Raw genomic sequence first — 22,387 nt, forward strand, 5'->3', positions numbered from 1 at the left:
AGGACCTCTGGTGTGGCCAATTACGCAACACAGCTACACAGCTCCTGTCCAGAAACCAATTGGTAGAATAGGAGGATCCTTATGCAGAACCGTGAATCCACAGAATGCGGAGTAGTATAGGGACAATCCAAAAGACGTAATCCAGGGGCTTGGTCAATAAGGGAGGCGATGAGTCCGGTAACAAGGGAAATCCAAAAGACAATCCAAAAACGAAATCCAAAAGGCAGGAGCAAAGATTTGGTACCAGGAGATCAGTCAAAAAGGCTTAGAAACACACACAAGAGAATACTACAGGAGGCTTCTCAATAGTGAGCAAGGGTTGGTGTGTGAGGGAACTTTAAATACTGAAGGTAAAGGGACGTGGTTGGATAATTGGTCCGGGAGTGAGAATTTGTGGAATCTGGTGCATGCGGGAATGCGACATGTTCAAATAGGAATGGGATTGTGAAACAATGGGTTTGGGAATGCAACGACGTTTGCGAGGGAGAGTGTGGGGCGTGACAGGAATGGAACGGCGTTTGCGAGGGAGAGTGTGGGACGTGACAGCTCCCATTGATATTCAGGGACCAGGGTCACAGTGCGATGTCTCATGCTCCTTTGTGTCTTGTGCTCCCTTTCTATCCCCCTGTTCCAGGTCCAGTTCACCCTGTTCAGCGCCTCCCCACAATCTGATGTGTCACCACTGGCTGTGTGGTAATGGGTTGAATAGGCAAACAATCTCTGTTGAATGTCACCTGCCATACTGTTTGGCTTGAAGACCTTGATTAAAAGATTGAAAGGGGAAAGCAGACGAGAAAGAGAAAAAAAATCTCAGAACCCTGACAAAAATACTGGCCATTACACACATACTTAAAGTAAAAATAGTCACAAAGCCACTGCCCAACACCCTCTTTTTTCACGCCATGACACGTACAATATCTGTTTCTTCCAGGTTTTACTGTAGTCAAATATCCATCTTGATGGGGGCTGGTTGGAAAAAAGATCCCTTTAAATCTTACATGGTTTCATTCAACTGTAGATATTGTTTTCTTTCTCTCTTTTATTGTCTCAGTTTTGTTGTAGCCTGAGCTCTGTCCTTTTTTTTCTTTTTTTCATTCTTCTTCCCCTGCAATGTTTTGATGTGTGTAAATGTTTTAAAAAAGCAATGAGTGGAGAAGGACACAGCTGGTGCACAAACCTTCAAGAGCGATAGAAGACGAGCAAATTAAATGTGCACTTAATTAAGCATAAAACAAAGCTCAAAATGTTATCACTAATAAATTGATGAAAAAGATAGATTTACTTAGACAGATGACGGACAGAAATAAAGTGAATTAAAAGTATTGTGCAAAGCAAAAAAATCAGGCAGGCAGCTAACCTTCCTTGGTGATATTCTGAGTACATTTGCAATTCAGAATCATATTAAAGACTTTTGGTTGGGAGTTTAAATTCAGGGCGGAGCTTGTAAACATAGAATATTATAAAGATGGGATACATTAACATTATTCCTTTTGACACAACAAGACAATCTACAGTATATTGTAAAGTTGCATTGTATGGATGCAGTTAACACTGCATAGCAGAGCTATTGCAATAGAACTAAGCTACTTTGGTACTGTTGCTGTTAAACAAGCAATATATATAACAGGGAGGATAGACTTTATTTTGTAGCTTGTTTGCAAAATGTATATTGTTCTGACAGTAGCCCTAGGTGCTATTACAATGACCAGCAGACATGCCTTGGAAAAGTCAGCTCATGCTCTTAATAGCAAAATTCTAAACAAAAATAAAATGCCTTCTTCTTATTTTTAGATTCTAATCTCAATAGGATACTTTTATATATCACAGGCATAGAAGTCCTTATTTTTAAACCCACATGTTGTTTAGTATACAGATATAAAGTCGTGAACCTGCCAGCGTCAGTGAAAATTATATGAGTGATTTCCTTTCTTCTTTAGGTTAAAATGTCAAAGGCTCTGAATATGCCGTTTACAGAGACATATTTATAAAAATAGTACATTATTACCCTACCTCATCCTCAAGAGGTCCTTTATCACAGTAACCTGCTTCAGGAGCTAATACATTTTACAAAAATCTAAACCCTTCAGGGAGATTAAGGGAGGATAATTAGGTGACCTTTTTAAGCATTTTGTAGAATCTGAAAAGATGGTAAATCTAGTTTGATCATCCTAGCTTCAAAAGCCACTAGCTGTTCAGATTTATGCATTTTCATTAGCATAGTGATCGTGTTTTATGGGCCAGTATTTCATGGCTGTCATTTACTTCCAAAGATCACAGAGAGGACAGACACAGGAAAGATTTTTTTAAAAGGCGTCAGAAGTATATTACGAGGGCTGTAACATTCATTCAGGACTTCTCTTCCTTGGGAAACAATGAACTGTAATTGCACTTGTAAAAAATATTGAAAAGACAGAATTCTGCATGCCACAATGCTGTTAATGTTTTAAGGAATAAAGCACAGGAAAGTAGAGTGATGATCAGTGAAGCTGCCTCACAATTCTCACCTGGGCACTGGCTTGGGTCCCAGACTGGGGCACATTCTCTGGGTTGTTTGCATGTTCTCCTTTGTTCATGTGGGGTGTTCCCTTGTGCTCCGGCTTCCTCCCACAGTCCAGACACATGCTCTCTAGGTTAATTGGAGTTTTTCAATTGTCTCTGAGTTCCACTGCTTCTTGTGTGAGTGCCCTGTGAGAGTCCGGTGTCCTGTCTAAGGTCTAGTTCTACCTTGCACCTTGGGTACAGGCTTTACCAGGAATGAATAATCTTCTGATAATGGATGGATGAACAAACCCATGTTGCAAGATGATCAAATCCAATGTACAAATAAAGTAGATTTGTTAAAAAAAGGCTTTTTAAAGTTTTTGATTTTGAAGGATCACATCAAGATTCACACAACTCAATGCAACTGGAGAAAAACACACGCTAATCTTTCAAATAAAGCCTAGCCCAACATGTATACACCTCTAGCTTCTAGCAATGAATCGAGTCCCAGATGTTCTTGAGCTGAGGTTGGATAAGGTTTTGTCGTCCTGTTTTGCTCTTGTTAATGTTCCCTGTTTTTAGATATAATAAGTGCACGTACTTTGCAGATTTAAAATATAAAATGTCTATAACACATTTTTAAATGTGCAATATGTATTTTAGTTTATTGCAGCTCTGTTACTCTCTGTATGCATTATCTTATGTTTGTTCCTGCAAGTCAAGAGAACCAAAGACAAACAAAGACAAAGGCAGCTTCAATGTGACTCATCCATCATTATGCTCACCAATGCAGATGCATCCTGCAATGAATGCATGCTAGCCACATAGAATGATTACGATAAGCACAAAAAAGTATTGTGTAGTATTTTGAAAATAGAATATACTGAATTCACAAAATCTAGCTTTTTAAATTAATTTCTGTGAAGGAAGCTGACTGACGGCTTGAAATGGGCTAAAGATTTCTTTGGTAAAAATGAGAATCTGCCAAAAGACCGCTGCATACTGGATCAGTTTCATACTACTGTTACTATTGTTTGTAATCATCACCTTGTTTTCTGGCATGATATCAAAGTATTATTGAAAAATGGTGAAAGCAGAAAAATTGATAGGCCTGACTGTCATCGCTGGTGGTAATGAGCCAGGAAAGAGAAGTAAAAGAGAATGACTTCATCATGTGAGCTGCAGGTGTGCTGCTGTCTGTCCTGCTTGCATAACAAAAGCAAGGCTATTCTGCTGAAGGTCACAGGCAGCAGTGTGATAGCCTTACCTCACGGCAGGTGTGGAGAGCTGGAGTTTTCATGATCCTCACACCTGGCTTTGTTCTTCCTTCTTCATGATCAAATTACTCTCTTTGTATTTTCTCGCCAATAACTTTTCATTCTTTCATTTTTTTGGCAATTCGGAACTTTTTGCTGGTGAACATTTTAGTTGCGTCAATCCTACAAGATATTCTAAGATTTCTGACTGCTTTAGTATTGTAAATTCCCTTCATATGTACAGCCAAACATTGTACATCACAGTGTTGTCAATCATTCATCTTCCCAATTTTAAACTGAAATTATGACTACTTGGTTATTAGATCCCAGGGCACCGTTCTTGAGAGTAGGGGTCTGACCCCAGGCGTCCTGGCTAACTTTCACTCTGGACTCACACAAACTTTCACCCTTATATACCCCGGTGAAGTAACCTCTCAATTCTCTACCTGATCAGCCATGTAATGGGGCTTCTGGCACATAATAGCTGCCTTGTGTCACCTGGGCGGTGCTGCACTTCAGTAGTGGATGAAATGGTGCCCTCTACCCATGAAAAGCATTTTGACATCCTCTCAGATGAAAAAGCTGTTACTGAAATTCATGGTTATTGTTCCAGGCAGCTAACAGCAAGCAGATCCAGCTTTTTTAACAGTTAACAAACAGAATGTTGCACACCTACTGCACATCACAATCCTAAGGTAATCATCTCCATCGGTCCACTCCAACTTAAAATGCATAATTATTTTGCAGTCTTACAGCAATGGCTCCTGTCACTGGCCAGGGACCTGAACTGGGGACTGACAACCATAGGTGTGCGATGCTGCATCTTCTTCAGCAAACAGAGTGGTTTATCCTTGCAGCACATCTCATAAGACACCTAGTTGACTTGAGTTCTCCTCCATCAGTGGATATGGACATTTTATGGATATTTTTATAAGGTTGTCAACTAATCATCTGCTCAGACCTGCCAATAAAACAGAGGCCCTTGTTTTTGTAATTTGACACTCCTGTGTGCCAGTTCCATTCATGTCGTCAGACAAGACTTTTCCTGAGATGCTGTACACTTCACAACATAACTCCTCCTCATTTGATATGACAACGCTTCCGTCTAACACTGACAGTTGCTGCTCAATAATACAATACAGTACGTATTTTTCAAAAAAGCTTAGCGTTTTCTTCACCTACCACTGCAAAGGACAGGATTTAAGCCCTGAATTGATCCTGATCACTCCTTCTTGATCAGCGCCTTAACCCATCTCATTAATACTGCAGGTGTCTGACATGCCATCAGCGGAATACAGCATTGGCCTTCAACCAACTTTATACTCCGTACCTTATTCCCAGCTTGAGCCATCATGGCAATGTGATCCTCACATCCAGAGAAATCTCCAACTTTTGATTTTTATTGCTCTGTCTGGAGAAGGTAATAATAATAATAATAATAATAATAATAATAATAATAATAATTAATAATTACTTACACTTACATAGCATTTTTCTGGACGCTCCACTCAAAGAGTTTTACAGGTAATGGGGATCTCCTCCAGCACCACCAGTGTGCAGCCCCACCTGGATGATGCGACAGCAGCCATAGTGCGCCAGAACGCTCCCCACACACCAGCTCTCAGTGAGGAGGAGAGCAGAGTAATGGAGCCAGTTCAGAGATGGGGGTTATGAGGAGGCCATGATTGATAAAGGCCAGGGGGAAATTTGGCCAGGATGCTAGGGTAACACCCCTACTCTTATCCAGAAACACCCTGGGATTTTTACTGACCACAGAGAGTCAGGACCTCGGTTTTAATTCTTATCCGAAGGATGGCGTTAAAAGTCTGTTTAAACACATGCAAGATGAAATGCCCATAATGATCTCACTTTATCTAACAATTAGGCAGTCTGATGTGAGAGAGCTATTTCATCCATAGAACCATAGATCCCAAATCATATGGTATGCCTTGAAGTTATATTTTGAAACCATACAGATTTAGTCTAAATAAAAAATGTACAATCTCTGGAAAGCAGACTTTGAAGGAACAAATTGGAGAAAGAACAAATTTATCCCAAGAACGAGCAAATCAAAAGGTAAAAAATGGTATCACAAAAGCTTTACTAAATCAATTTGAAAAAATAAGACAAAATAATGCACTTAAAATATCATTAAAAAGCAACATGATTCATTATTGCAAACTCTGGTAAAAAAAGATATTAGAAAGGCCACTAGAGAAATTGAAAGGAATATTGCAATGGAGGTTTAAAATAAATATTATAAAGTTCTTTCAGTTCTATAAGAACTGCCAAGAATAAAGTTAAATACATTTGGGAAAATAATGAGAAACAACTTGACAATGAGAGGGAAATGGTTGAAGGACTAAAAGTGTATTTCACTCAGGTGTCTACCAACTAAGAAATCAACAACAGGTCTCGGGCAACAGAAGGAAATGTTCAATATTAGCCAGTATCTCCACCAGAACAGGGAGAAGTGCTTCAGGTACTAGGAGCAGATTAATAAATTCCTAGAGCCAATGGGATTATTCCAATTGTACCTCAGTAAGAAAGGAACGTTATACATAAACCATTGACAAAAGTCTTCCAACAGTCTGTTGAATAGCAAATGGAGTGCCCATCCAGAAGAAGGGTGTGAAAACTGAACAAAGTAATTATAGACCAATAAGTCTGACTTCTATTGCATTCTATTATAAGTTTATAGAAACAAATAAGAGGTCAAGATCAATATCTTAGGGAACAGTCAGCATGGATTTAGAAAAGGTGGGTCTTGCTTTGCCAAGCTTTACCAACTTGTTAAAAGTTCATTTACAAAGCAACAAAAGTAACAGACACACACAGAGCATAGTGTATTTACAGTTTCATTAGGCTTTTGATGAAGGTCCTCACAAAAGATGAATTTAAGGTTTTGGATTGAGAATCTGGTAATAGACCTCAGAGTACAAATAAGGCATGAATACACAACTGGGTTTAGGTAATAAGTGGAGTACCACAAGGTTCTGTAATAGAATCGTTGGTCTTCCTAATCGATATCAATCAACTTCAAAACTAGTCCATTTTGCAGATGATAACAAATTAGGAGGTTTAATAAACATTGCAGAAGTAGCAAGTGAATTTCTAGCAGATGTACTTACTGTAAAATTCAAAACAGGGCACATATCTGGCATGTGACATTTAATGTACTGTATACAAGTCCAGAATATAACATACAAAATACAAAATGAAAAACACTGATCTTGAAGAGGCTACTTATGAAAAATACTTAGGTTTTTATGTTGACACATCATTTACATCTTCTAGACAGTGTGGGAAAGCAATGAAACAGGCAACAAATGTTAGGATATATTATCAGATGTGCAGAATTTAGATCAAGGAATGCTTCTATTATATTATATTAAGAAAATATATTACTGCTCTGGAATAAGTCCAGAAAAGACACCAAATACATTTCAGGTCTTGAGGGAATGTCATACACTGAAAGAATGAAGCAACACAACCTTTAAGTGATGAACAGAGATGACCCAAAAGGGGACCTGATTCAAGCATTTAAACTCTTTAAAGACACTGTCAACCCAAAGGACTTCTTCAGAATGAACAGAGAAACACAAAACATAGCACACCATGCAGAAACCACACTGAAGGGTATTTAAAACCAACAACAGGAAACACTTCTTTAACTAAACTGATGGGGCAATATTGTATTTGACCTTGCTATTGTTGTTGATGAGGATGATGCTCTGGTTTCTTTCAGGAAATGACTGGATGAGATCCTTGGGGAAGTGGGGCTTGCTGGCAAATCAGTTACATCAGTCAAATGGCCTCTCCTCATGCATTTTCTTAAAATCTACATTTTTAAGTCTTGTTTCAGATTTTGTATCAGGTCTATGGCTGGGCCACTCTGGGACATTTCCTTTCTTCTTGTGGTTTTGTAACTCCAGTGCAGTTTTGTGTCATTGTCCTACTGAAAATATCTGAGCACATGGCCATAGATATCACTTGTTTGGTTTTAAATTAAAGGGGCAATTGATAATAAAAGAGATGAAACAGAATTCTGATTGCAACAAGCATTATTGAAAGGATTTGGAATTTAAAGAACATATTATTTTATCCATCCACACCAATTGAGGGTCCAGGTTTGGAAAAGCGGGTCACTCCACTAGTGGCTGAATGAGTATACAACCCCTTCCATTGCTTATATAGCAAAACAGAACTTTGACCCAATAAAATAGCATTCTTCAGTCTTTATTGGTAAGAACTTTGACCCAATAAAGTAGCATTCTTCATTCTTTATTGGTAACAGACTGTATGAAGTACTGGATATCTCCTACATCATTCCCTTACAAATGGGTAAGCTGAAAATATTCAATTAAAAAAACAATATAAGACACCATAATTATTTAGTTGGCAAATGCAGGACCAGAGCTCTCCTCACTTACAGTATATGTGAATGCACAGCTGGCCTTTGGCCTCATTTTCGTATTTCATATCATATTCCCAGTGTCTAAAGTCCGCTCCAGAAAAGGGATATGGGATGAATGGAATTCACAGGGCAAACATACAGTTCAATGCTTCAGTGGTCAGGAAAGTCAGTAAAATGTGTAGTGAGGTGTATCCATGGAAGAAGAACATGTCATGGTAACAGAAACAACTGAATACTGTATATACCAGGAATGTATTTCAAATGGCGCAGCATCTCTGTCTGCCTTTTAGGCATTTGGCAAAAGAAATTCAAAACTGCTTGCATGAGAATGTTATTGTACTTTCGCCACACCATTACATCCTAAAGACTGACTGGAGCTGCCAACTTCAGCAATTATCTACCAGGCTACACTGCACGTTTATTAAGAAGAAAATACTGTATACGCCATGCTGCAAGACAGCGTAATGCATAAAATGTAGAAGTTACATTTAAAGATGCAGACATATTTGAAAAAAAAATCAAATCATGATTTGTGAGGCGGGAGCAGAAGGCTCGGAGTTAAGGAGATGTGACATTTGAATAAAACCGTGGGAATTATCGATGGGTGGGACTCGTTCCCCCCATGGTAAATAAAGAAATAGAAATGCCTGTATTTAAGATCCTGATAACGGCTGCTGAGACTGGGCAAGCGACAGCACCTGCCTTCGCGGAGTATTGAGCAGGCTGTGCTGCAGCTCTGTCTCCTGGGCTGCTGGGAGAGCCCCTGATGATGATGGATTTGTTTCTCATGAGCGCTGACGGTTCTCCCGCTTGAGTGGATAATTCCAATCTCAGACCTGCCAGTCGTGTTAAACGGATGCTAATTCTGGGTTGCTTTGCGATACACGTCAAAGTGCACAGGGGGGTGAAGCCTGTATTTCTGTATGCAGCCCCAACTTTACAACATATGGTTTACCAACAGAGGAATGTATTATTTGCTCTTATTCGAACTACTGTATAATACATGCAGATTAATCTACCTAATAATAAAGGGGTTCTCTGCATGAAATCCTATAAAATAGAATCTCTCATATGTAGAGTGAATTGTAATAATGCTGAAAATTTCATTACAGCACAACCAGTAATCCCAGTGATCATGGTCGTCTGCGTATATCAAAGTTATGGCCATTTGTTTAAAATAAATGTAAATGCTTTAAAAAACTTACTGAAGCTTCAGCTTTTCAGAACATGGGTTCAGAGCGCATGATATATACACATAGATGTGTAACATACTGTATTACTACAGTACAGAAGATTTACTGAAGACGAAACTGATTGAGAGAGAGTCAGCTGTGTGAGCGAATGAAAAACAATGAAACACAGGAGTGAGTGTGAGCCCTCATAATCCTTTACAGTGACAGGGGCCACAAAAAGTATTGGAACAATAAAGTCAAAACCTTACAGTCAAGCAACCTATATTTTTGATCATTAGATTAATATGATGATTCCTTTTAATATTTCATTCATTATTTGATGCCCAGGCCATGACACTACCTCTCCCATACTTCATAGATTTACATCTATAGTTCTCTTTTTCCACACCTTAGTCTTTCAATCACTTTGGAAAAGGTGTATTTTGGTCTCATCTGTTCATAAAAATGTGTTCCAAAACCCTCCTCGTTCATCTTTGTACTTACAAGAAGCATGTTGGATGTAATCTCCCGGCCTGCCTTCATCGATGATCTAACTATGTGTAGCCCTGTCTTAATGCTTCCCCATAGCAGGCAGTAGCTGATAGCATATGCTGCCTGCCAGAACATAGGGGTTAACAAAGTGTGTGGAAAGGCGGGTGCAGATAACTAGGTAGTAAAGCTCATAGTCCCTGTTTTGTCTATATGAACTACACTTCCCATAATCTTGGTTAGCTACTGAGGTGCACTGACATCAATGGTCACCAACAGGAAGCTGCCTGCCAGTTGTGACATCCAGCAGCTCCTTACTGGCTTGGTGTGCAGAGAGACTCAACCCGTTCAGGATTGCTTATTTAAAGTTTTATTTTGTAAAAATGAGAAAATACAACGGGAGGATTGGTTTCCAGACCTGGGTCTTCTCAGGAGGGCACAGGACACAAGGACAGTAGCTGGTGTCAGGGAACCGCCAGCCTGAGCAAGGATGCAGTCCACTGTGTCTGCACTGACGATTAATCAAATACTGCATATTACCATTGTGTCTTCTTGTCTCAAAGAAATTGTGTCCATACTTATTGGATAGCACTTAAATGCAGTCCAGGTGTTTATCTGGAGGAAAAAAAGTGGAAAATCGAAAGAAGGGCAGATCAAATACGATCCAATTTATTATTATTATTATTATTATCATTATTATTATTAAGAACCTTTTCAATCCCAAGTACGCTGTACATATTTGTTTATACAGATAGAATGTAGGGCGATCAGACAGGCCCTGGTGACGAGGTGAGTTTTGAGTTTAGATTTGAAGAAAGTCAAAGAATTTGTCTCTCATGAAGACAGACAAAGGTCATTCTGTAACAGAGAAGGCAGAGGCATGAAGGGCCTGAGATTTAGTCCTGGGTACAGTGAACAGAGGACCGGCCTCGACTGATCGGAGCCTACGGGAGGGATTGCAGTCGCGGAGGAGGTTAGAGACGCATGATGGAGCCAGATTACTTAGAGCCTTGAAGGTCAGTAATAAGATCTTGTATTGAATACGTGACTTTATAGGCAACCAATGTAGAGACTTAGATGTACAGTAGGAGTGTTGTGCTGCCAGGGCCTGATGTAGTTAGAAGTCTAGCTGCAGAGTTTTAGACATATTGCACCTTGCTGAGAGCAGAGTTAGGAAGCCCATAGGGTAAAGAGATGGAGAAACCAGGCTTTGATGTTATAAAAGCATGAATCAGGCACTCGGCATCGGGCATCGATGGAAATTGCCTAATTGGGCAATATTTCTAAGGTGAAGTTAATTTCTCCCAAAGATTGAGGTCCTTTGAAGACACTGGGTTGAACAGAAAGCTGGTTCTAATATGAATAAAAATACACATGTAATTATTTACAGTTAGTAAACAGTTAAATACAGGTTATATTGTATTTATCATTCTTATTCTTCCAATGATGGCAAATACAAATTGTTTGACTGTAAAGCAAGAGTAACAGCTGTCCCACATCTTTGGGGCAGTACTGTATACAGTATATAGACTGTATATTCACTGTTGTGTTCAATTTTAAATAGTAATGTAAATAGTCATACTAATCTATAGTAAAGCATAAAATAAAAGTAAGTAAAATAATCTTAAAGTCAAGAGAGCTTTGATAAGGTTTGAGTAATTCATGACAACACAAAGTAAAAGTATGGTTTCAGCATGATATATCTGGAGGAAAAGCAGAGCAACACAATACACACAGCGGATGCTCACATGTGGGAAAACCAGAAAAATAGAGAATTTATTAATGTGGATACAACTCCAAAGAGACATAAACAAAGCAGTGTAATCACAAGAAAAAGCAGGGACATTAATTAGAAACAAATACAGAACCTTTAATACAATCTTCAGGAGTAAAATAATTCCTGTTGCTTTGGCATACAAATTCTTGTGAGAACAGAGCCATTTGTACAGCAGTGAAGCAGGTGAAGTCCAGAAGTACTCTGGTATGTAACGTATTGCCAGGAATTCAGGGAGAGTCAGACCCCTGAGAAAAGAAGGATTCCAAAATACTTGATTTAGGTCTTCAAATTCAGAAAAAAAGGCTAGAGGACGTTTATTAAATGGAGAGCAAAATTCCTCCATGAAACCTGGAAGCTCATTTTTTCTTCTGGGCAAGTGAAAAAAATTACCTTCTCGTTCTTGAAAACACTTAGGACATGTATAGATGAGACTCTTAATTAAATGCTTTACTAAAAAACAGGAAGGCAGGAAACTATTCCCATTTTGATTGTACATTTATACAAGTGAGGCTCCTATAATATTTAGATAGGCAATCACAGTCATTTTGTACTTATGGTCTACAAATTTCAGAGAGTTACCGTTCAGACTTCTGTTTCTACTCCTGCTGTGTTAAGAGTTCCCACAAGCCCATTAGCTTTTCACATCAGTATGCATGAACGCCTTACAAGTCTTCAGCGTATTCTGTAGATTTTTTTTAACTCTCCTTCTACAATGGATGTAAAATCTGCAACAAACTACAGAGAGCCACCACTGGGTAGTACAGAACTGACAAAAGAAACAAAGCATATTATCCAGAATTGCAACCGGTTCTCCCATACAAATTGCTAGTTATAATAGCAATAGACAAAAGGCACCTCTACACTACAAATGAGGAGTAGGCATGTCTCCAAAACAAACAATATTTATGCTGTTTTTTATAGTGATGTGCATTAATGGGATGTATTACACATGGGAAATGGTTAGCAATGATTAAGGGAAATACCTAACATAAGCGATTTTAACAACTTACTGTATGTCCTTGACTGCATTTTATTGATCATTAACAATATTAAAATTAATATAATTGTAATTATAATTGGTTGCCTCCCATGTCTTTGTATACCCCTGTATACACACAAACTGCACTGCGCAAGAGCTTGTAGTTAAAATGTACATTGCATTCTGTCTTGTTATGGATTGAAATAATTTCAGCATGGTATTTTGTGGTGTACAGATGGTTTTCTATCAATATCAATAGAATATGCTGAAGTACTCTGAAACCGCTTTTGTCTGGGGCATGTTTCACTTCCACAAATCCGTGTTGTGAAGAGCAGACTCTGTTGGGAACCATGGTTTGTGGGGGGTTTTTATAGGGCAGGGCATCTCAAACACACACCTGCATGTCATCTCATTGATTGCAACTCCTGACTCCAATTACTCTCTTTAATTCTGGTCATTATTCTAGAGGTTCACATACTTCTTCCAGTGTAGACGTTGAATGTTTGAACAATGTGTGTAATATAGACAAGAAAAGGTACAATTGTTTGTGTGTTATTTGTTTAATTAGTTTGCGGTTATGTTCTATTATGACAAAGATGAAAATCAGATCACATTTTTGGAGCAATTAATACAGGAATACAGATAATTCCAAAGGATCAAGTCTCAGTAACTTCACCTGTTCATGGGATGTCATCCCAGATAAATATAACTTTCTTTTCTCTTTTACATGTTTCTTTTTGTGAATTTCTAGTTGTGAATCGACTTGACTCACTACTAGATTGTTTTGTGCTAGCACAGGAGAAAGAGTCACATTTTCCTTCCAAATGCAAATATTTGTCATTGTCGGTTGTCATTGCACACCTTGAGCTCCTTGGTGTCTGAAGAACAGCAGGCACGGATTTAGAGAGTGAATTGGCACCTGCCAATAACTGTGTGAAGTGAAAGTCTTCTTTCAGACCTCAGGGGTCGCTGTTGCACTGAGGGCTACAAAACCCTGATGCTGAGTGGCCAACCATGAGCTTTCCCTTGGAAATCCGGGTCACAGCTCTCACATACTATAGTTCAGGCTTGAACTAATTTTACCTCAACTATGAGGGGTGTGATGTGCTCAAAACAATTTTTAAAGTTCTCAAATAGGAAACAAAACCGCCATACCTGTTGCCATACAGTTTATTTGTTTTTAAAGGAAAAGCTTCTTTTTGACCCAGCAATGTGTCAGGAAGACAATAGCAGCAACTCTGTGGCTATAAAATGGATGGCAGCTTATCCAATGGCTGAGTGCTAAGGTATGACATGAGTAGTAGAAAATGAGTGGCAGGAAGTAGGACCTGCATTACATTTTATCTCACTAGCAGTTTAGCATATTGTGATGTAAGTTTCAAATATGAAAAAAAAACTGTCAAGACTATTAGTAACAGTTGATGGCATCTCCTGGAATTCCCAAGATGTGCCCTAGTATCACAAAACTACAGTACCAGATTCAATACAGGAGCAGCACAGGATGCCACATACACAGCAAGTGCAGTAATGATTAAAAAATACAAATAACATTTAACCCTATGCATATTGCTATGTACTGTAAAATGAAAAATGCTGTGAAGATGCTCATTTTAGGAAACTCAGGAAATATGAGGAGCTATATTTGTGGCACTGACAAAAAATATCCGATCCACAGAATAATATTTCACATGAGGAGACAGTATTCACACAAGATAACATACACCAAATAAATGCTGCATTGTAATATTTGGATCCAGAAGGAAAGAGGTCTCAAAAGAAACATTACTATGTAACAAATCAACAAATAGCAGCAACGATGTACAACACCAGGCTAAACTGGCCAGTGTTCCCTATCAACTTCCCTCTGGCCTGTTTAACTCAAAGGTAACCAGCACAGGCAAACACACCTGAACATTTCCTCTCTGCAAGAAAGAAATGACGTGCAAATACAGGCATGCATATTCTCAGACTCCCGGTGCTCTCTCAGGATCCTTCCTGAACAACAACAGAACTACAGCTACCTTTTAGATGGATTTCAGAATCCATCCCACATGCAAAACATTACAACATACAGCATGCCCGATGTCATACAGTACATGTATTGGCATTGTCAGCTAGAATATTGGAATGCTCTTGACTCAGTTCACTATGGAAAGCACACTGGATGCCTCTTCCATGGTCGTTTTTCATTTTTAAAGCAATCTTTAAGGACACAGATGATGCTCTTCTATCTGTAGCTAACACAAATGCCAAGAGAAGAAGGGAATTCATGATTTCATTTTCTAAAGCAAGCTAACTCTGGATTTTTGTACTGATGATATTTCATGTGACATATGGACATGACTGACTTGATAGCCCTAGACCTAAAACTGCACTCATTTTCTGGAACATTTATAAACTATTTTTAACTTAATGGCCCCTACATTTTCAATCAATCTCACGCTGGAAAGGAACATGCATTTCTGAGTGCAGGGAAGGATGTATTCTAAGGCTATGATGTTAGGGAGAACAATATAATTGGATCTATTTTTTGTCATGTGAAGACCCTAGGCACACATTTCTATGAATATAGATCCCCAATATACTATAATAGGCTAAATAATTAGAGGCTGTTAACACCTCTGTTTTAAATCCTATTTTCAACCTCTACAGTATATCCCTAATGGGTTGAAAAAAAATTAACTTGTTTCAGAAGTTCTAGACTACCGCTATTAAGGGAAAAGTCACACGAGGAAAAAAGTAGGCTGTTCTAAAGAAATGCATTAAAATCATCTTTGATTTTTTTCTCAAATAAAGACTTTGATCTTCCCATTCCCTGAAAGGAATGTTTTAAAACTGTCTTTTTTATGGCTACACTAATGATGGCATTGCAATATATTATGTTTAATCCAACGCTTCTAGTGAGGTTCAGTAATGGACCAGAATGGATTTTGTTCATTATTCTGACAGCCTTCACTTAATTCATTTAATTACACAAGTTGAATTAATACCTGAAGTCAAAGCTTGCTTTGCTACCATGAAAACTGGTGGAATATCCATTTTTCCAGACTCAGTAACATTAAAACATCAAGGACCTTTAATTAGCCAATTTTATTAGATGCTGTTTAGAATTTTATTAGATTTTTGCTAGTGTTGTGTCCAGTACATATATCTGTTAATTGTTAATATCTACATTAAACCATTATTTCAACAAAAGACAATTGCTTATTATCACTGTAAAGGATTATTTTAAATATTTTGAAAAATACATTTCATTTTAATAACCTCTTTTTATTAGGCATAAGTTGTTGAAGTGTCCTGTTTGAGAACTAACCTGATATTTATAAATGAGCTATGAATTTCAAGGCATTTGCAGTGAAAGTTCTGACATCAGCAATGGGAATTCCTTGTTCCTCTGTCTTTTTGTGCCCCCTGAGAGTATTCACGTTAGAAGTATTCATGTGTGACTTCTACCGCCTCAACAATTTTGCATGTTACCAAGCAGGGAACTACAGTGCTCCTTTCATACAGTCACTGGATCCTCTGTTTCTCAAACGTTTTATCAAATCCATTATGATGTGACTTCAGCTTCTGTGTACATGATTCTGCAGATCACTTGCTCATCCCTGGCAGTTCTTATCCACTGCCTATAGAATGCATCTATGGTGAGAAAAACATTTATATCTGCTGTCTTCTGTTTACCAGTACACACAAAAAATAAATCCCTTCACAACCCCTTGTGCATTGTTTTTCTTCTTTTGATATGTCTTCCGTCTTGCAGGAATGTCGGATGGAAAATGTTCTTTCCATATTGTAACTGACAGCCGGTGACCAGGCTGCCAGGATCTGTGTCCTCCAGGGGATAGCTCCTTTGCAGAAGACAGACTGTTTGCACATTACTGCTTCGTTAATTATGGATCCTCATGGCTGTCATGTTAAGTCTTCTTCCTTAAGGCAGTGTCTCTTCTCATCCTCCTCTTTCAGTCTCTGTGTATTCCCTGTTTCCAGTTTGAACAAAAATGCATCATTGTCAGTTTCAAGCCGTGTCTCAGTTTATTTTAAAACATCAGTGTTACAACGTATAAGATGACGAATCAGTGTCATTCATTAAAACAGTTATCTTGAGTTTCAGACGTTCTGTGTTTGGGAATGAATTATGGTTTGACTTTAGGGTAGTTTATTGTGGGAATTATCTCAGGGCTAGCAAGTTATCATGCCCAGAAGAGTCCCAGCCTTATTGCATTCCCTGTCCCTGGCAGAACAGGTACAGTAGCTGTCCTTCTCACAATATCTCCTAGTAAAATATATAACTTCAGAAGGAACCCTGTTCTCATTTCTGAGTGTGCCATCAAAATCATTTTGGCGCAGCCAGTTTTTACAGTGGACAGCCCCTTTAATAGGAAGACATTTATACAGTATAGGATTTCAGTTGCATATACTATATATACTGTATATGGTTTACATACTTTCTAGCTACACCATAGTGTAGAACTGTTATTCTAATAAAGTTGCACTCACTGAGTGGGGTTAACATTGAAAAGCTCAGAAATAAACTTGTATTACTGCTACCGGTACTACATACTATACCAGACACAAATCTGATAAGGTTTTAAATAATCCTGCTCAATCCATTCAATCTTTTTATCAAGCCCATTGGTTAAAAATCTGAGGAATAAAGCAATTTTGGTCATTTTTCTTCATTGTAATTCTGGGATTTGTTAATATCTTTGTGTTCTTGAACAATAGAACTTTCCTTAAGAGTACAACCCAAACACTAATGATGATATTGCCTCATAAATTGTCATAGTTTGTCCTTCTTATACTACAAAAGATACATAACCTCTCATGCCTGCTGGATGTCATGCCTGTTGCTTGATAAATCACGCCTAGCTGCTTATGTGAACAATTGTTTTAAATCTGGGACAACGTACTCTTTGAAAACATTTGCTTACTTCTTACACTAAATAAGAAGAAATCTCCTGTATGTTCAGAGAAACCATTATATTTAAGTTGCCAGTACATTGAGTCAGTAAAACCAGAAACACATGCAGTACACCACAGACTCCTGAATGATCCAGCATTCTGAGAAGAAGAAAGAAAAACAGGCAGGTATCACACTTCAACATCACAATCTGTTATATACATTACAGAAGAGGAGTCAGTTACCTATTATGTCAACTGCTCATGTAAAATGCCACAGTGCTCACATTTCTGTGCACATTCTCAGCAAGCCCTCATGGAGATGACTAGCACAGTCAAAAGCTGTGGCTCACAATTTTATCTGTGATAAATTTCGGATCTGCCTTCCGAAGTCATGAGAAAGAGAGCAAGGAAAGTGGAATGGGAAAAAATAAATACGGAAGCATTAAAGATGGTTGGTCACATTTTAAATGTGAGCTCTTGAGGGACAAAACAAAAACCAATTGCAGAAAGTAATACTTCTCCGCTGAATGAATACTGACACGAACAGATGGAAGATATTAAATGAAATTTGGAAGAGATAAGAACTACAAGTCAGTCTCACACAGCTGTACCTACTGTAATCACTATCATTATGAAACTAGCGACCTACTGTATGCTGACCTCAAACGCCTCCCTTGGGATTCACCTCAAGCATCCCTTCTCTACATCTAGAGGGCGCTCCTGCTCTGTCCTGTTCCTAGTTTCCCTGTGCTTTACTTGTTCTTCCGGTGTGTCTTGTTGTCTAGGGCTTTATATTTCCGGGTCTCCCTCTCCTCCTCGCTCGGCATTGGGATCGGATGTCGTGAGACTAGCCTCACCAGGTTGCCCCACGTCCGCTCCCTGGGGGCTCTCCTCTCTTTTGCCTGACTCCACCCGATACCTCTAGCCAGGAGCAAACCCCCGCGTTTGCTCCCTTCCTGCCGCTACGCATAGGGTCTTCCTGTTCTGCCGGTCTCTCTCCGCGGCAAGCCTCCGGCTCCCGTGACACGCCCCAGCTCCACCTTACAGCTGCCCCTTGGTTCACTCAGTCTGAACGGGGTTTGAGCCTCCTCATCTGGTGGCCTGGAAGTTGTCCATTAACCAAGCGGGTTAAGCCAAACCTTTCTCACCAAGAATCCCAAGTATTTACAAAGCATTCAATTATTCAATTACGTTGTTGCCCCAATGAAATAATCAATATCTAAATGACTGTTTCATTCAGGAGTTTACAGAGAAAGGAACAGACAAAACGCCTCAATTGACAAAAAAACCCAAAGTTAAAGTTACACAAAATAATTTTAGCATAAATGAGGCAGAAGCAAATACACAAAGCAGCAGAGCCTGTTGGTAATCTACATCTTCTTAAGGTAACAAAAGATGTCACTCATAAGCCATTAACAAAACTTATCCTTTTAAGTGTTGTGGAAATATAGAATAACCTACCCTACAGTAGCTTGTCTTCAAAGTTGACACCCTTCTTCTTGATTAAACCCTCAGATCAATTAGCTACTAGTAACCATACAGGGAATAGGGGCGGAATGGCCTCATCTTGTTTATTGCCATTATTATGTTCTCATGAAAACGTGGTTTAAATGATTTAACAGTTCGATTAAGAAACCATCAGGAGAAAGAGGGGTAAATGGATCAAATGAAGAAAAAATGTACTTCGCCTATACAAGGCACAGTTGACATTAGAAAGGCTGAAAGAGGTGGAACGAATAGTGTTTTGGTGGTCAAAACTAATACAAAACAGCTCTTCCAATATTCCAATAGGAAAGTGTAACAAAGGGTAAGAGATAATAGGGACATTGTGTCATTGTAGATGATGAACAGAAAATTACAAATATTTTGAATTAATTAATTTGAATTAATTATTTAACACAGGTGTTCTCTAAGATAGATACTTGTGTCTTCAGATTTGAGCATTTTTCACTATAACAGCTGCACATGTATTACAGAAATTAAGGACACGTACTGTAAATAAATTACCAGCTCCAGATGGTATTTTTTCAATTATTCTCAAATAAATAAGGAACATTGTTCATTAACCATTAGTTAGGATCTTTCCTTCTTAGGATCTTAGAATCTCATCCTGTCAATTCTTGTAAGAAACCAGGGCTTCGGCTTCAACAACTTCGCTGGACAGCTTGATCCACAATCCCACAGCCCTTTACGTAAAGACGTCCTTCCTGTTCTCAGGTTAAAATGCACTTCTACAGAGTTTCCACCTGCGACTTCATATTTCACTTCTGATACTGAGGAAGGTAATCAGTGCCTTTAAGAATATTGAGCCTTTTTTATTTTTGTAAACATTTTTTATTGTTTGGTAACATAAGCACAAAACAGAATTTTTAGGTTTACTATATGGTACTAATCCCAGGATAGTTAACATGAGATTACAGAAGGCAGATCTCATTTATCTCATTATGTCAGGCTACTTTGAGCTTTCACCAGCAGAGTTCATGATATGATATATTTAGGTTTTATTATACGATTGTTAATGTTCCACATAGAGAGTTGATTGTGGAGCTGAAAGGTATAGGAATTAAAGAGAATTCGTGGAAATGGATTGAGATCTTTTTGAAGTAGTGATAAGAGAAGAAACCTCAGCCGGTCTGATGCAATTAATGGAGTACCACAGCTTTTCCCAATTTATATAAATGACCTTAACTCTAGAGTGCTTGGCAAAGGTATGAAGTCTGCAGATAACACAGAAAGCAGGGTTAGCAAAACTACAGAACCTGCAGAAGAAATACAAATACTCTATTTAAAAATGAGCAATCAAAGGGCAAATTCAAGATCTAACAGCTATAAACATCTAAGAAAGTAGATGTTTATATTGATTGATCATTGTCATGTTCCAGACAATGTGGAGGTGCAATTAAAAAGCCTGGAAAATGTAAGAGTTTATAATGGAAAGTCCATCGACTCTCAGAAAAGAGCTTATTCCTGGTAAGGGCTGCAACAAGCCTGACCTGGAGGCACAAGGTGCAAGATGAAACTACTTCCTGGTCATCCTGGATGCCAGTCCATAAAAAGGCACCCACACTCGACTTGGAGACACCAATTACCATAGCTCAGAGCCAGCATTTTCCTTTGGGAGATGAGAGGAAACTGGACTAACTAATGAATATCCACATTAAACAGCCTGAACACAGGGAGATCATGCACACAGATGGCGCCCCAGGCTAGACTTGAACCCCTGACCCAAGCAGAGTGGGACAGCAGTGCTGCCACACTACCATGATCCCACCCATAGAGAAGTGGAGACTTTCAGTCATAGGAAGTAAATTTAAGGCTACTGTATAATATTAATCTTGTCTACGCTGTAAAAACGACACCGCTGTCTTATAAAGTTCAAGGAAGGGCACCGGGAATAATTCCAAGTCTTAAAGCAATGCTACACACAAATAGGTTTAAATAACTCAGTCTCTTCCATCTTGACAGTAGGGTACTTACGATTGGACACCAATGTCTATCTGCTTGAGAGGCCAGAAGAGGAGGCCATGAATAGCAGAATGTGTTCACTTGACGAAGAAAACAAGCTGCGTCTGGTCACATGATTTGAGGACCACTCAATGAACCACTCAAAGAAGTCCCAACACCCCTTCTCTCTCTGGGCTAATATGCGTCACACCTTGAGCTGGCACGCCACAGACTGACGGCTCTGTTTATCATTTTTATTACATATACCAGAAACGAGCAGTGGAGTGGGTCAGAGACAACTGAGCACAGCTTACCAGACAAGGAATCAATTCTAAGTGGGTAAGCACCATCGAATTACGCTGTCCCGTGACAGGAACAGCTGATTCACAATCATTTCACTTATCTAAAGTCCAGCTGAACCCCTGAACCCTTTTTATTGGGCTGTAAATTTAGTTTAATGTGGTTTAACAACCAAGTGACAGCGCTTGGCTGAGGTACAGAATGCAGGGTGTCTGGAGATGCAAGCCTCCAGTGACACCAGTGTTCTGCAATTCGCCAGGTATATGAATCTATCCAACATTTCAATTTTTAAATGAAGATTAGGTTTCACAGTGACTCCTGAGGGGCAATGGCCTGCACCATTCCACTGGTCATAGACAGTGAAAATGAACTCATTTCATAAGAAAAAAAACATTGGACTGAAAAAAAAACAGAAAATGTGATTTTTTTCTGTCAGATTTGTTTTTGCAAATGTCAAGCACAATACTAGAACCAAACATCGACAAATTATGGGGTAACATAATGTAAAAGTGTAAAAATGAGGCCTGTATGTAACATTTCCAACATTGGCACAGTGTCTTGTTCAAAATACCATTATATCCAGCTTTAGTGACTGAGAAAATCAAGCACATATTAGTGGAACCATTTAACCGACTTGGCAGAATATTTTCTGGTGAGTAGAAATCATTATTACTGATAAGGAACAAGTAAGAGGTTTATTCCATGCTGAAAAGCGAGAAAGAAAACACAACATTTCAGCTGTGGAACCTTCTTCAGGTGTGAACCCATACCGCTCACACCTGAAGAAGGCTCCACGGCCGAAACACTGTGTTTTCTTTCTTCTCTTTTCAGCAGGGAGTAAACCTCTTACTTGTTCCTTTGCAGCCTACGCATGCTGACGCAGCTCCCCACCATTATTACTGATATACTACTGATGGAGTTTCTAAAGATGCTGAACAAATATAAATCCAAAATGGGCTGTGAAAGTCATCCGTGGAGCTATAGGTTTACATTCTGCAAGAGTGAGACTAAATACAGTTTAAGGTTTCAAATTAGTACAACACATTAATTTATCTCAGCAGGTAAATAAAATAACATGAACCAGTCAGTGTGGGTAAACACCCAGCTCACTACGAAAATGCACTTGACTGAGAATCCTCCCACATTTGACAAATACATCTCTTTTAGCAC

The sequence above is a fragment of the Atractosteus spatula genome, chromosome 1, assembly GCF_055471065.1.
Source record: "Atractosteus spatula isolate fAtrSpa1 chromosome 1, fAtrSpa1.hap1, whole genome shotgun sequence".
Classification (NCBI taxonomy): domain Eukaryota; kingdom Metazoa; phylum Chordata; class Actinopteri; order Semionotiformes; family Lepisosteidae; genus Atractosteus; species Atractosteus spatula.